We start from the raw sequence: 15,271 nt of genomic DNA, 5'->3' as shown, positions 1-15,271 counted from the left end.
CAATTTCATTTGAATATTAAGCAACCAAAGTCCATGAAATTTTGCAGACATATTCTAGAAACTAATATCTGTGTCTGTGGTGTTTTAGATTTTTCTAAAAATATGTAGTTTTAAAATTACAGGGGCTCAAAGATTTGTATGAAAATTTTAAGACCGCGTAACTTTGAAACCGAATATTTTAACAGAAATCTGGAAAACCACAGACATAGATATTAGTTTCTAGAATATGTCTGCAAAATTTCATGGACTTTGGTTGCTTAGTATTCAAATGAAATTGGAACTACGATTGTATGAAATGGTATAAAACGAGTGACGGAGAGAGCCCTCTTAAGGGATGAAGTTGCGGGCATAAGCTAGAGCGTCTATAAAGATGAAGATAACAAACTATGGCGACCAATTAATACTTTAGATCCGATTTATTTAAAAAGATTAAAGAAGTGTTGGCGGCGTCCGTTTTTTGTTCAAACGAGATTATCTATAAGGCAGGCAGTCTGACAAATCGGAGTTTGTGTAGGCTTCTTTAATAGGATACAGGTGTATCAACCGATAAGATGTAAGTAACTAATAAATCCAATTCCCTGATCGCGTTAGTGGCGCCAGCGTTCCGCTCGTTCTTATGTCAAGCCGTGAAATGGTGCTCAGGAAGAGAAAATAAATCTAGTTTCTTACTTTTATATACATGGCGCTTGACATCGATAGAGGTAATACAAATTGTACTGCAAAAACAATATATAAACTGTATTGCAAAGGAGATGTTGGAGGAGATAATGTACGTTAGGAAGGTTTTTCCTCTATAATTGAGGTCTTTAAAGTAGTTTTAGTGAAATAGTACCTACTGTGGTGTGTTAACTATACGTTAAACCTTCATAATGTAATAGTAAATTCATTAATTAAATCGTTCATAATACCTATGTAAGTTTTGAATCTAAATACCTATCAGTGCCTCAAGTGAAATTGGTACCTACCAACTCAAATTCAACACTTTTCAGGAGAAATTGAAATTAAGTATCAGCATAACTTCTTTTGAATGAAACGTTCAGAAGAAGTTATTATTTCAATTGCGACATGCTATAAAAGTTATGTTTTTGTCTCTGCTGAAAAGTATCGAAAAAGTTATTAAATTTTTTGATGTAGGCACTGCTATTATGAAAACAAAAGACGATTTATTGAGTAAGTGTTAGATATGCGTGATCAACCCGTTGCCGGCCCACTACTGGGCACGGGTCTCTTCTCAGAGTGAGAAGTATTAGATATATTTTATATCAAAGTCTAATGATGTAGAACATCATTTCGACAAAGAAAGCGTTATTTTATTATAGCCAAATTTCACTAACTCAATCAGTAGATTAAAAGTCTGACCTTTTGTGGTATATTTGCGAATTTAGTGTCAAGTATAGAATGCAATGAATCACAATTGATTGGTCAGTGAAAGCATTTAGCGCGTAATCAGACAAGTTTTATCGAACTATTGTATGGATTGATCACGTTTAAAAGATCTATTGGCAATCAGAGATAAAGATATAGTGATATAAACTGATGTTTAATCTCTTATTCTGTATTCATTTTGCTAAGGCTGCCGTAGACAATTTCAAAATATCTTTTATATTTAAACAGGTTTATCAAAACAAGTCTCGTGATGAAATCCGATCTCTTTAACAAATTTTAAGGATATAAGTACGAAAATATTATTGTAATATATACTTATTTATTTTACAGATATGTACTTAGTAGGTATGGCTATGTATGGCTATATTTATTTTCACAAATTATGTACTTTACAAAAAGATCATAAATCAGTTCAATATTTTTGGTATTTTATGAATAACGAAGGAAAGGGAAAAGTCTTATACCTACTTATTAACTGTTATTATATTCGGGTTATTGTGCTGGAAAAAAATTGAACATTTGATTTCAGGATTATTTAGTTTTTACGTAACTATATTAAAAAGTATTTGGAATCTATCGCGATATCAGTAAAGCTGGTATTTAGAAAATAAAGCTTTACCAACAACTGTCTCATCTGTTGACAGATGCGTTTGCTCATTTTTTAAGCAAAGGTGCATTTTCAGGCAAACGCTGTCCAGAAATTCAACCTTTTTTTTGACAAAGAATATTAGCCATGGCAGATACTCCCATTCCCCTCCGATTAAGCGTAAAGCTTGTGACAGGAGTGGGTACGACAATAGTGTAACGGGTAGGGTTTGAACCGCCGACCTTTCGGAATTCAGCCCGCTCCTCAACCGTTGAGCTATCGAGGCTCTAACCTATAGGTATATAATACCTTGAGGTATAGGATAACCTGTAGGTATCTTTATTCTTGGCACTCTCGCGCGGGCCTGATTTATACAGTAATTAGATAAGGCTAGATTAAAATTGTATTGTATCGTTTTCAGTAAAAAAGTAAATCTCAACTCTGAATAATAATAATATATTAGGTTGGTATGTGCATTAGGCTTTACGAAACGTTCTCACAATATTGTAAGGAATGGCAGCAGAGATGTGATGCGTGCATGCAGTGACAGGACTTATGACATGTAGATACATCTTGGCGTTCATGGCGCGTTCACGATGGATCTGATATTGCCTTCTATCAGTCACTTTCATCTCTCGCTTAGATCAATGATTGCCAGTGTCGTCTAATTGCTCATGTTCGTCTCGTCTTGGAAACTCGTGCATGAACGGAGACAGCAAGGAATTATAATGGTCAGCTAATGCAATGTTTAGTAATACTTTGTGACGTCTTATAACTAAATTAAGAAACCGTCGTTTGTTCTACGAATTTCAACTTGTACGGTTCTAATCCAAACAGATTTGTTATCTTCCGTATAGCTTAAGGTGTTTTGTGGTCCATAGATGTCAAGTTTAATGAATATGATGTGCTTGATACGCGGAAATGAACTTATTGTTTATACAAGTACGCTGGAAGAGGTCTGCCATACACAATGACAGTTACTTTTGTGCCTATTCGAAGCTTCCCACCGAGAACATACCGGGCATTTAAAATTGACACTTTGTGTCAAATGCTGTTCGTGTTGACACTATGTTTACAGACATCTCACCCCTAGCACTTGTTCCAGTATGCTCACATGACTTCACTGTTGCTGTCAGCGCCAAAATGGCGAAAATCAAGTTGCTTCAAAAACAGGTCGTCAATCGCAGTTCCAGCGTGCTTGTTTTAATAAAGTTCAATGGCTCGATATGATCATCGCCAACGCTTAGTACAAATTGCACTTGATAGGAATAGACAAGTTTTACACGATAATTTTAAACGATAAACACATTGGGCTGCTGATATCTACTTTCTCTTCCTGCTACTGCCGGGTTAAAAATAAACTATCATCTCAAATACCTTCTTCCTGCGTCGCTTCCTCAATTTTGAGGATCGTGGCTCCCCTTTGACGCAATCCTTGCTACGATGTTCTTCCATTGCACTCTGTTTTTTGCCGCATGGATTGCATCACAGATGGGTGTGTTGACCGCTTCTTTTATTTGGTCTGACCAACGTCTCGGGCTACGTCCGCGGGGTCTCTTTCCTTCGATCTTACCAGTGACCATGAGTTTTTCAATATTGCTGGCGTTCTTCCTTGCGATGTGACCGAAGTACTCAAGAGTCCTCCGCAGACAGATGTTAGCTAGCCTCATCTTTATCTTAAGTTTATTAAGTATTGAGACGTTGGTTTGATGTTCAGTCCATGATATGTTGAGCATGCGTCGCCAACACCACATCTCAACACCTACCTCAATAATGAATTTGTAGAAAACCTGTAAAACTGCTAGATCTAAGTCTCTTGGTTTTCAGTAATGAGTCATCCTCATGCAGCTACTGCCATGCCAACATCCTTGTAAAATCGTCGGCCCATAGTGCTGGAAGGCGCTTAGAGTTAAACGTACTTACGCGGTAGAACTTTCCAGCCCTTCTCTAGGCAGCATCGCTTCTGCTTGCTACATGTGTGACCTAACCGCTGCGCGCTGTCAACACATGTTGACATGTGGTCATTTACATTCCTTCTTCAGTGGATCGTTTCATTTCAAATGAGGGAACTAACGAACAATATGGTTTAATTTACAGCACTTCTGATAATTTTTTTTAATCCGGGCGTTTTTATATCCCTGAATACGAATCTGAATTCATTACCAAGCAAAATAGGTTATATAATAAAAATTTACTGAAATTAAGTTCAAAGTCTCGATTTGAGTTGAGAATCTATACTTACTGAAATTGAGTTGAGCGATTGAAGAGAATTTCGGTCCCTGAATGAATTCAAATTTCAAACGAGCTAAACGGCCTAAAACTTATTCTAAAGTTTTTGATTTCGATCAGAACGGTACACTTATAATAAAGTTTTAACAGCTTTCATTCAGTTTTTTCGTGTACTGTGCATTTCGTAAATAACACTGTTTTGTTCACCTACTCCTCAAAAATTAATCTTTCTCTTTCAGGGAAACTCACGACATAGCCCTGGAAAAATAGAAAGATGATACTAACTTATTATTAAACAATAAACCCACATGTAAGTATATAAAATATAACATTCTTGAAGGGCACACTAACGAACTCACAATATTCTATAACATAATATGATCGTGTGGTCAAATGCTTGAATCCGATAGCCATGTTAACCGCAACGTGCCCTTGCGCCTACCTTGTCCGTAACTTGCAACTTGTGCTCAGTTATGTAAAGCGTAGTCTAGCTATTTACAGAAGATTATTTTCATCAATCGATAGCAAACGCATGCACTTTAAGTCGAGCGTTGGCGCAAGCTGTTCCAATCACATTTACGGGTAAAACATACTCAAGATTGAGTCGATGAATGATGTTTTAACTTTTAACAGCGCAAATCAACGTTTGTTATTACGTTATTTTTGGCAAAATTAATAAAAAAAAATAAACTAAAATTTTCGCATATTTTGGCCTCCATAGGTCATTTAGCTGCCTGCAGCGTGTGCGGTGTATAGCCGGATTTTCTGGCGGCTAATTTCTTTAGTCGCTACCCTGACTACGAGGATGACATGGGATGTATTGAGTACACCAAATCATACGATAACTACGATAGCAAAAACAAAATTTCAGAGACTCCCCCTACTTTTTTGGATGGATCATCCGTTAAATATATTAAATTCGTTAGTATAAAATGTTACCTATGTCACCCGGATTATAATAATGAATTGATTAACATCTCACTCATTTAAATCGGCTCAGAGTTTAGGCACTACGGTGGTACAAACAAATACACATACAGCTAAAATCATAACCTTTCCTTTTGGCTTTGCCATAGTAGGGTAGAAACAAATGTCGAAATTATCTCGTAAATCACGAGTTTCATAATATTCAAATTTCCTAGTCCTGCAATCCAATTGTATAACTGGAAACCGGTAGGCCGAACTGTATCGAGTTAAACACTAATGGAGCTTAATGTAGATAATCAGAGATCACCTGTCTAATCGTTGACGAATGAGAAGTTGTGGGCAGACTCATCGGAGAAAGTGAAATATACTGCCGAGATATAGAACCTAGAAACGATAAGAACAAAGCGATCATTACACGATACACACCAAAGATTGTCTGGCAAATATTTATGAACTGTAATTTCGACGTAATTCATTTTTCGGACGTAGATACTAGCGGAACTGGTTTAAAGTTATTTTAAAGACATTTTTCAAGCCACCAGTTTCAAGTTTTTGTACTTTAATATGTTTATTACATGTCTCAATATTAATGTCTTATCAATTGTAAGAAAATAATAATATAAGCTTCATTGTTTTCTATCTGTAGTGCTTTGCACTATGCTTACACGTACTCTGCTCGTTTCTTAATTTTTGATTTCTTATCGAAATAAACGATAAAAGTAGTTGACATACTGGAATTCTTCTACTACTATATATACTATTTTGTTATGTTATGTAGGCAGCATTTTACTTGTCATCAATAAAATATTTATTTTAAGATATCGTCTTAATTACTGGCACCGACATATCCAGTGAGCGTATAAGCTCTACATCTGTAATTACAAATCGCATGTGTCCATCATTTAAAGCTGGTCCGAAGATAACGCTAAATGGCTAATTTGTATTTGTAAACCAAATGTTGCATAAAACATGTCACGTTTGTTACGCTGAGAACTACGCGAGTGACCGGCAGCACCGTAATGATTGAGCTTATGTTACTTTTTATTACGGAGTCGTTACAAAGATGACAGTCTGTAATAAATTATAGTAAACGAGTTAATGCCTGCGACTTCGGTCGCGTGGATTAAGGTTTTCAAAAATCCCGTGGGAGGCTTTGATTTTCCGGGATAAAAATACCCTAGTACTTAGTAGGTTTATCTGCGTCCAGGATACAAGCTATAAAAAAAATTGACAGACAGACACATTTACGAATTTATAATATTAATTACTGGTAAGTATCATTTTCGAAAAAAAAACAGGGTTGCTGAATTCATTTATATAGGCATTATTCAGAAAAAAACTAGTAAAATAATTCCTTAAATGAATTCAATGATACCAAACTTCCCCAAAATTTACATCAAAAATCTTGATAAACACTTTTTAAGCCTTTTCTTGGATCCTAAGGAGCAAACCTATGAAAGAAAATCTCTTATTCACAAAACTCCGTATTTTTTTCACTTTTTAGTCGTGGAACTATTCTAGAAAAACATAAAAAGAAAAATATGATATAAAATAAAAATCTACATTCTATTCTAAATTTTCATTCAAAAGAGTTCAACGTCATCGTTTTATGTTTATTAAAATAATTTATTAATTATAATAAAAATGGTATAAATACCTATTGTAGATCTCTCTCTCTCTCTTTCTCTGTACGTCGTACATACCTATTCCTCATTGCTGAGGATCATGCCCTCTTTCCATTGATCAGATAATGGTAGGAATTTTATGAGGATAATATTGCGGTGCTACAATTCGACTAAGATAATGAAATTTTGACTTATGGGCTCTTGGGTATCTAAGACCTTAGGTACAGTCATCATCAGGTTAGTGATAATAACTGGGACCGACAGCTTAATGCACTCCCCGAAGCACAGAGGAAACGTAAAGTCAAACCTTCGAAGCCTGTCACCCACCCAGTTACCAACTTGGGTTACCGTTGCCCGATTGGTTTATAAGTTGTCGCAACTAGGCCACACGATACTCTTTGTAGATAGGTAAGGTATATAAGTAGAGTAGTTGGTTCAGTTGATCTCAAGCTAATGCCTATAGGAGCTATTGGCAAATTATTATTATTAGCGGCGCAAAAGCGTGTTCTGGGTCTATGCCCAGCTGTGGACATCTATCAATTTAAACAACGAACAACGACGACACGTACCTTAGTAGATCAGAGGTTCTATTGTAACTTTTAGAGTTAACGTTAACTGTGCGTAAATCTGTCTTTTAGGATGAACGAGAAAGGAAAAGAAAACTTTTTCGCCCCTTTTCTGTCCATACTACGCACATCATCATCATCAACCCATTACCGGCCCACTATTGAGCACAGGGTACTTAGTACGAGAAGAGTTTTGACCATAGTCCAACACGCTGCCCAAGTGCAGATTGGTAGACTTTACACGGCTCCGAGAACATTATGGAAAACTCTCAGTCATGCAGGTTTTCTCACAATGTTTTCCTTCCCAATTTAATTTAAATTTCTTCAACTAGGGCCTCCGAAAAATCATGATTCATGAATTATTATCGTAAGAGACTGAGAAAGTTTGAAATATACCTGTGACCTTTCCTTTTGTCATCACAAATGTTACGACGAAGGTTAAGATAACTTTAAAAGTGAAGTTAGATTCACCGATTCTCACGGACCATTCATTATAAAGAGGAAGCAATAAATTCATCGCAAGCATTGAAAAGTATGAAATGAGATAAACCGGATCTGCATTCGATAGTGATAAAATATGAACTCGAGTGCCAAACAATTTCACGTCGACACCGTTGTTCGACATGCGCGATTTCTTTTATAATTTCTCTTAAGAGTCTCATATATTACCATATAAATATTTTAAGTATCATTAATGACTTACTAATATACATATTAAAATAAAAAGATAATTTTTTTTTATGAAAAATAAAAAGTTTTTACTATTTTATAGCCTCAGCCTTTGTGTTCTTAATTACATATTAATTTATTCCGGGCTTTCTATGGATCACGAATTAGATTCTATTGACTAAAATATGTGAACGTAAAATGGTTACACTGCATTGAAATTCACCAAGAAAAAAGTTAAAATAACTACTGCATTCTGTAGGTATTTACTTACTATATTTTATTTAAATAAACTTTTACAAGTGCTTTTGAATCTTCAAATAATTTACCACTGGTTCGGAATGCCGTTCCTACCGAGAAGAACCAGCAAGAAACTTGACGGTTGCTCTTTTCTATTGTTCATTTTACAATAAATTATATTAGAGAAGGAGATAAAAGGGATCTCAGTTTGGTGACGTGCATTTTCCATTAAAATATTCCACTGAATTTCTGATAAGGAACAATGTAAAACTTGAAAGTTTAAAGCTTGCAATATAAGGTAGGTAAGCGTACGTACAACTTTTTTCAGCAATAAATATTAGCATTCAAACTCTAAGCAGACTTTGATTTTACTTACCTTAAATAGGCTCACTGACTTGTTATGGCAGTCCGGTTCATAAAATTAAATGGTTTTAGTTACAGCAAATTGCTTTGTGATTCAATTTGTCAGAATCTAAATACCATTTTGATTACGGAATCTATACTAATAATTTCAAGTAATGACTCATAATAATATTAGCTTTTCGGAGTATGCTTATATCATAATAAGTTCGAGCAAACATGTCCCTACGAGCGCCCTGGTTTGTATTTGCTCTACCATTGGAATAAAAGCAAGCCAAAGGTGAAACCATTTTAAATTCATTCGAAGTAATTGAGAACTTAATGAGTCTTGGTAATGAGTTATTATGTATATGATTTGAATTATTCAAAATCCAAATAAAATTATTACATTTCTTCAATCATTTAAAATATGAAACTTTTTTTATTTATCATATAAATATGTTTTTCCGCTATCAATTAAAAAAATATATTTGAGTATTCAAGTATTTATTTGTTCAAAAACATGATATTACAAATTCTTATATAGCTAAAGTTATGGACAATCTTTTAACCACTTACGCGCATGCATATTTATAGCACATGGTTAAATCTCTCCATATTGATTATATTTTGTATTGCCAAACAAGGCCGTGCAATCTGCAAAGTAAACTGAAAAGGTTTACAATAATAAAAGAAGCATTTAAAACAGGCACGTAAACTAAAATCCATACTAATATACAAAAGTATAAGAAAGACAGACAGACGTCTGTCAGTCTGCTAGCTTTTGAGGGTCCATCCGCTTAACCGATCTTAAAGGAATTTGGTACAGAGATAGCTTGCACCCCGGGTACTACTTTTAGGGTAGTAGCCGGGTAGGCTACTTTTTATCCCGGAAAGTCAAAAAGCTCCCACGGGATTTTTAAAAAACCGAAATCCACGCGGGCATCCTCTAGTTTCAAATACCTAATGATTTTGTTCGTTATTTTATCTAATTCCTAGTTATTTTTTTTAAATTACAAGTAAAGTACAGTTTGTTTTATAAATAAGTGCATTAACCACGGACACTCCAGTGGGTAAGCACCTAGGTTACGTTTACATATTGAACAAGATTTTCTTAATGTATAATGTAATGAGATATCCAATATCCACCTACGCAACACCTACGTTGTTGCTAGGAATAAATTTATCGTTAGAGCTTATATCGAAAAGGAAAAAAGGCCATAAAATCTATGTTCTAATTTGTCAAAACTTTCATTTCTTTATTATTATGTAGGTATATTAAATATTCTAACACTAGTTGACCCAACCTGACTTTACCCAGGTGGGCACACGGTTGACCTATTAATCTACAGATGTGACTAATATTTTAATACCTAACATATTATAAACTGGTTTGATCTAAATAATAATAAAGATAGATACCAACATTTTTTTAAACCGAAAAGGAACCTGTTACTAATCATGATGTGATGATGGGATGAAAATGTGTGATGTTATATGTTAAATGTTTACTTTTCACTAAGCTACCTATTACACTGATCGCCATCGATTTGCTGTTACCCGTTCTCCAGCTCCAAAACTATTAATCATCTCTTCACTTTTATTTAATACTGTACTTAAACAGTCTTTATAACAAAAGAATTGGCAAAATCCGTTAAGATTTGATGAAGTATATTAGCTATAAGTATACGTTCAAATCCGTTCAGTAGTTCTGCGTAATGCGTGCACAGACAGACAGGCAGATTAATAAAAATACTGTTTTGGGCTCTATATCGATAAAAATACTTCGTACGATTATAATTTCCAAAATATATTTAAGAAGATGATAAGATAAGAATCGTCTAGTCAGTTTTATTATAAGGATAGATATGTGCTATGTATATGTGTATAGGAGAGAGAAAATAATGTTGACGCAACACAGACTTTCTTGAGAATTAGCATTTATTTGGAGCACGTAGCTCGAGGCAAAGGATACGACTTTGTTTGCATGACAAGGAAAGGCACTCTTATTCCTCCTTGAGGTTTAAAGTAAGCTTTTAACTGAGAAATTTTGACGTTTTGGCAGTTTTTTTTATTATATGGTTTGTGAACTATATGAAGCCCATCTCTGGAATTTTGTAGATCTACAAAATTTCATTGAGTTTATTGGTTAACTATTCAGATGAGCTCAGCGAAAGTACGTTTGTTTGGAGCGCATTGAATTGTCAAGGAGTTTATTATTCAAATAATATTTGAGGAGTTTATTATTTGAATAATAAACTCAAATTTCATTGAGTTTGATTGGTTAACTATTCAAATAAGGACTACACTACGACTTTGTTTGGACTATTTCAATAATAAACTCCTCTTAACGAATCGCCACTAGCCACAAGTTTAATTCACGGGATCAGTATAATTGTCAGACTGATGCTATTTAAAAAGATGGATTAAGACATGAAGTCCAATTTATTGTATCAAATAGGATTAGAGGATTATTATTAAGTGTAATTTAAAATAGCCACAGTCCGTTGACTACACTTGAGATCCTATCGTGTTCGTGTGCGTGTATGAAATGGCTGGCGCCAACTTCTATTACCTATATTTATTGCACGTCTCTCATGAAGAAGATGTAAATTCAGCTTCTATTTCATAGTTTATAGGACTTTATTTTGATGCGAATTTGTGCCTTATAACTTCTCCTTATATACTCTGGATGCTTAAAAAGTACCTTGTTGTTACGTTACAAAGCTCATTTATGGTCGACTAAAAGTAAAATTATAAAATATGCTCACAATTTCGCTATCGATCCTCGACATCCGCTCATTACCTACAAGATGGTGGAATGTTGTTCAACATAATATTTTATGTTAGGCATTCCACGTGAAGCACTATAAAAATATTTAAACACTATTACATATATAAAAAAAATATTACACGGTCTTAAAGCGAATACACTTACCTACCTAATCCTATTATGTATGTAGAGTGGCTGTGTGGTTAGTTCTTTTTTGTACACAATTTCTAAATTGACAGGTCTAAACCTAATACTATCCTTTTCCACAGGGAGCACTGTGAAAGAAGTCCCCACATAATATTTTAAAGTAAGATTTCAAATTTTCTTGCGTAGCGCAATCGTAAAGCAAATTAATATTTGAATGTCTTTAGCTGCATTCCGTAATTAAGTTCAATAGGTATATCCAGATGTAATGAAGATATCCGCGTTAGTGGCTCTGTAATTACAACGTTATTTATAGTCCACAGTCACGGCCAAATTATGAGCAGTTAAATAATCCTCCATTTTCAAAGGTGTGAAGATCTATCCTGGTAAAAAGTAATCCTGCCGTTTCTTGATTATATTGTACTAGTTGATCTACCCCGGCTGCACTCGAGTAGAAGTTATTACAATCGGCGAACTTCCAGAAATCCTGAAACCCGAATTTCTTTAATTTTGATGGAAAGCTCAAATATCAATTTTCATTAAAATACCTTGAAAAATGACGGACATTTAAGGTATACATTTTTCATCCCCTATTTTATACTTCCCATAAGGGTGAATGAAGATAACGTCTTTGTAAGTTTGGGCTATGCACTGAAATATCAATCAGTCATTCAGAGCAAGTCTTCATTATAATGTTTTGAAGATAAATTTTTACATCTATTATACTGTCTAGTATACCTACCTGCGGTATCTAACTAAGGTAATAAGGCGAGAATCTCAAAATCTGCTAAAAGGATTTTCCCTTAGGTATGAGTTTCCCTTAGGTTTCTACAGTGTGGCCCCAAAAAGGTGTACAGTACGATCCCTGCAATGGTGTAGTTTACTAGGTAGCGGAGGTAGTAGGTGCCTAGATTTTGAACAGTGTAGTGCTCTCAATCGAGAGCGGATGAAGGCAGTAATTGTCTGCCAGTTAGTAGTATTAGTTTGTCAAATATCGCCAACGGTTTCTTGACTGTCTCGCGTACACAACCCTGCAGGCTGATTTCATAACTCTTGCTGCAGCCGATGTAAATTGTAATCATCGTAGGTAATACAATAATTATAATTATTATTCTATTTATCATGTGACGATATCATGCGGTACTAGAGGATGCCCGCGGCTTCGCCCGCGTGGATTTCGGTTTTTTAAAATCCCGCAGGAACTTTTTGATTTTCCGGGATAAAAAGTAGCCTATGTCCTTCCCCGGGATGTAGCCCATATCTGTGCCAAATTTCATCAACATCGGTTCAGCGGCTGGGCCGTGAAAACGTAGCAGACAGACACACAGACAGACAGATAGACAGACAGACAGACACACTTTCGCATTTATAATATTAGACAAAGTATGGAATGGTATTCACCAGACAGAAGAGTTGGATTTCTTTTCTATATATCGTCGTAGGTCGGGGGATCTACGACGCGTCTAACTTTTCGAATTTTCAAAGATCCTTTCTTAGTGAATATTTATGCATGCAAAATTTCAATTTTTCGTTTAATAGTCTGAGCTGTGTGTTGATAGATCAGTCAGACAGTTATTTTTATATACTAGCTTATTTCCGTGACTTACTGACAAATTTCAAATCACTATTTTATCCCCTTGGGGGCTGAACTATGAAAAATCCTTTCTTAGCGGATCTATACGTCATAATAGCTACCTGCGTGCAAACATTTGTACCGGTCCATCCAGTAGTTTGAGCTGTGCGTTGATGGATCATGTCAGTCAGCCTGGTCTGTGAACCTATGAAGCCCGTGCCGCGCCTCTTACTTGGCGTTAACCAAATCAAGCAGGAACCGGCAAGGGTTGAACCGGCATCCTTCTTGATATCGTGGCCTTAGAGTGCCTTTAGTTCGTTAAAATCACATTTTCTTCATAATGTAAGAGTAGGTTTTACCTAACAGTTTTCATTTAATAATAAATAATATTTTATGCGATCACTATCGCAAAAGTGACAGGCAATATCAAAACAAACATCCAAAGGATTATGCAAATTATACGATATTATTGAAAATATTATAAAAATATTATAATTTAATTACGCATAAGACGACGACATTTGGAAGATAAAATTAAGATAACAAACCATCTTTTACATTTTTAATTATAAGACAGTTGAAATAATTGGAAATTCCTTTATAAATTCAATTACTTTATTCAATCGGAGGTACGCAATAGATATCACCTAACACTGTACCTATAGGTACTTATATGTACTTGAAAATATTATAAATGCGAAAGTGTGTCTGTCTGCTTACTTTTAAAGTAAGTCTTGTAGGTACCAAAATGAGTCAAAAGCATGGGCCACGTAAAGCGAGCAGACAGACAGAAACACTTTCGCATTTATAATAATACTAGCCGATGCCCGCGACTTCGGCCGCGTGGATTTAGGTTTTTGAAATCCCGTGGGAACTCTTTGATTTTCCGGGATAAAAAGTAGCCTATGTGCTAATCCAGGATATTATCTATCTGCATTCCAAATTTCAGCCAAATCCGTCCAGTAGTTTTTGCGTGAAGGAGTAACAAACATACACACACACACACACACACACACACACACACACACACATACAAACTTTCGCCTTTATAATATTAGTGTGATTATAATGCAATATAAACATGGTAGTATGGATATAGATGCCTACCTACAATGTGTACAGGAACAGGAAATTTCAATGGTTCGTATCGAATTTCTCAACGATATGGGATCTTAATCGGGATCGTTCTCGTATTTACGAGCTGTCCCGCGGCTACCGGTTATCGATATATCGGGATAAGCATCGATTTTACATAAACTTATAAACACCTGTTATTTTAATCATGGTATATTATTTTTTGGTGAAACATACTTAGGTAGATATCCCGTTGTTAGTTTAATACAACATTTTTTTTTTGTTTACGTTTTGCTCGACTGTCCACGAAACAGTAACAGTACCTATATATTTTAAAAAATTTGATTTTGTATGCAGTGTTTACTTTTAAATGATTTAACATAGTTGAGCATGATGAAAAATACAATGTATTTATTATAGTTATTAAGTTTATGTTAAATCGCTAGTAAATCTTTAAATAAAAAAAGGACTATTGTTTCTTCTAAATCTTCTAAATGCCTAAAATTTGGATGTATGGGGTAGGTATCGTTAGAAAACTTACATCAACCCAAATGACTGTTATAATTTTTTTTTGAAAAAAATTCAATATGCCAGGGCAGTCGTGTTTTCATATTTTTTTTAAACTATACTTTAGACTTTATTTTAAGTTTAGCGTTCGCTATTGTCGCTTATTGCTCAAACAAAACAATGTTTGGGTTCTGAATTGGATCATAGCTATTTTTATTGTATCCTGTAAAACGTAATTATGTGTTTTGGCTATGGACTTGTTAATCTCTATTAAGTAATATACCTACCTTGTGAATGAGCGTATTCATGTACCACTAAGCTGAGAAGAATTTTAGACCACAGGTTATCCCAGTTCCATCCAGTAGGTATTTTAGTTAGACCAAGTTTTATTTTTTATTTAGGAAGAAATAATTATACTTAGGCAAAAAAAAAAATATGCTAAAAATAAAACGGTATAAACAGCTAGGTATGCCAGTGCAGAACATAGTTTTATGTTAATAAGATAACGTAAAAAGTTGCTTCAACTATCACCAGCTTTCTTCTAATGAATAGATAGATACACCATATAAGAATATAACCTAATAAACGTGATATTGAATGTTGGTGAATTTCTTTGTCCCACCAAAACTTCTAACT

The 15,271-nt window shown here is 34.8% G+C and overlaps 1 protein-coding gene across 1 annotated transcript in view; it reads left to right on the top strand.

Annotated features, from left to right (window-relative positions):
• LOC123867622 (ras-related and estrogen-regulated growth inhibitor-like protein) overlaps positions 1-15,271 on the top strand; it is a 38,814-nt gene that overhangs the window by 23,423 nt on the left and 120 nt on the right. Inside the window, exon 7 of the mRNA XM_045909731.1 lies at positions 7,167-7,179. The gene's annotated coding sequence lies outside the window, so the exon portion shown is untranslated. The remainder of the gene's footprint in view (positions 1-7,166; positions 7,180-15,271) is intronic.

Source organism: Maniola jurtina, chromosome 8, assembly GCF_905333055.1.
Source record: "Maniola jurtina chromosome 8, ilManJurt1.1, whole genome shotgun sequence".
In the NCBI taxonomy this organism is placed as follows: domain Eukaryota; kingdom Metazoa; phylum Arthropoda; class Insecta; order Lepidoptera; family Nymphalidae; genus Maniola; species Maniola jurtina.
The sequence above is the reverse complement of the archived record's forward strand: the minus strand, read 5'-3'. Positions and strand labels throughout refer to the sequence as shown.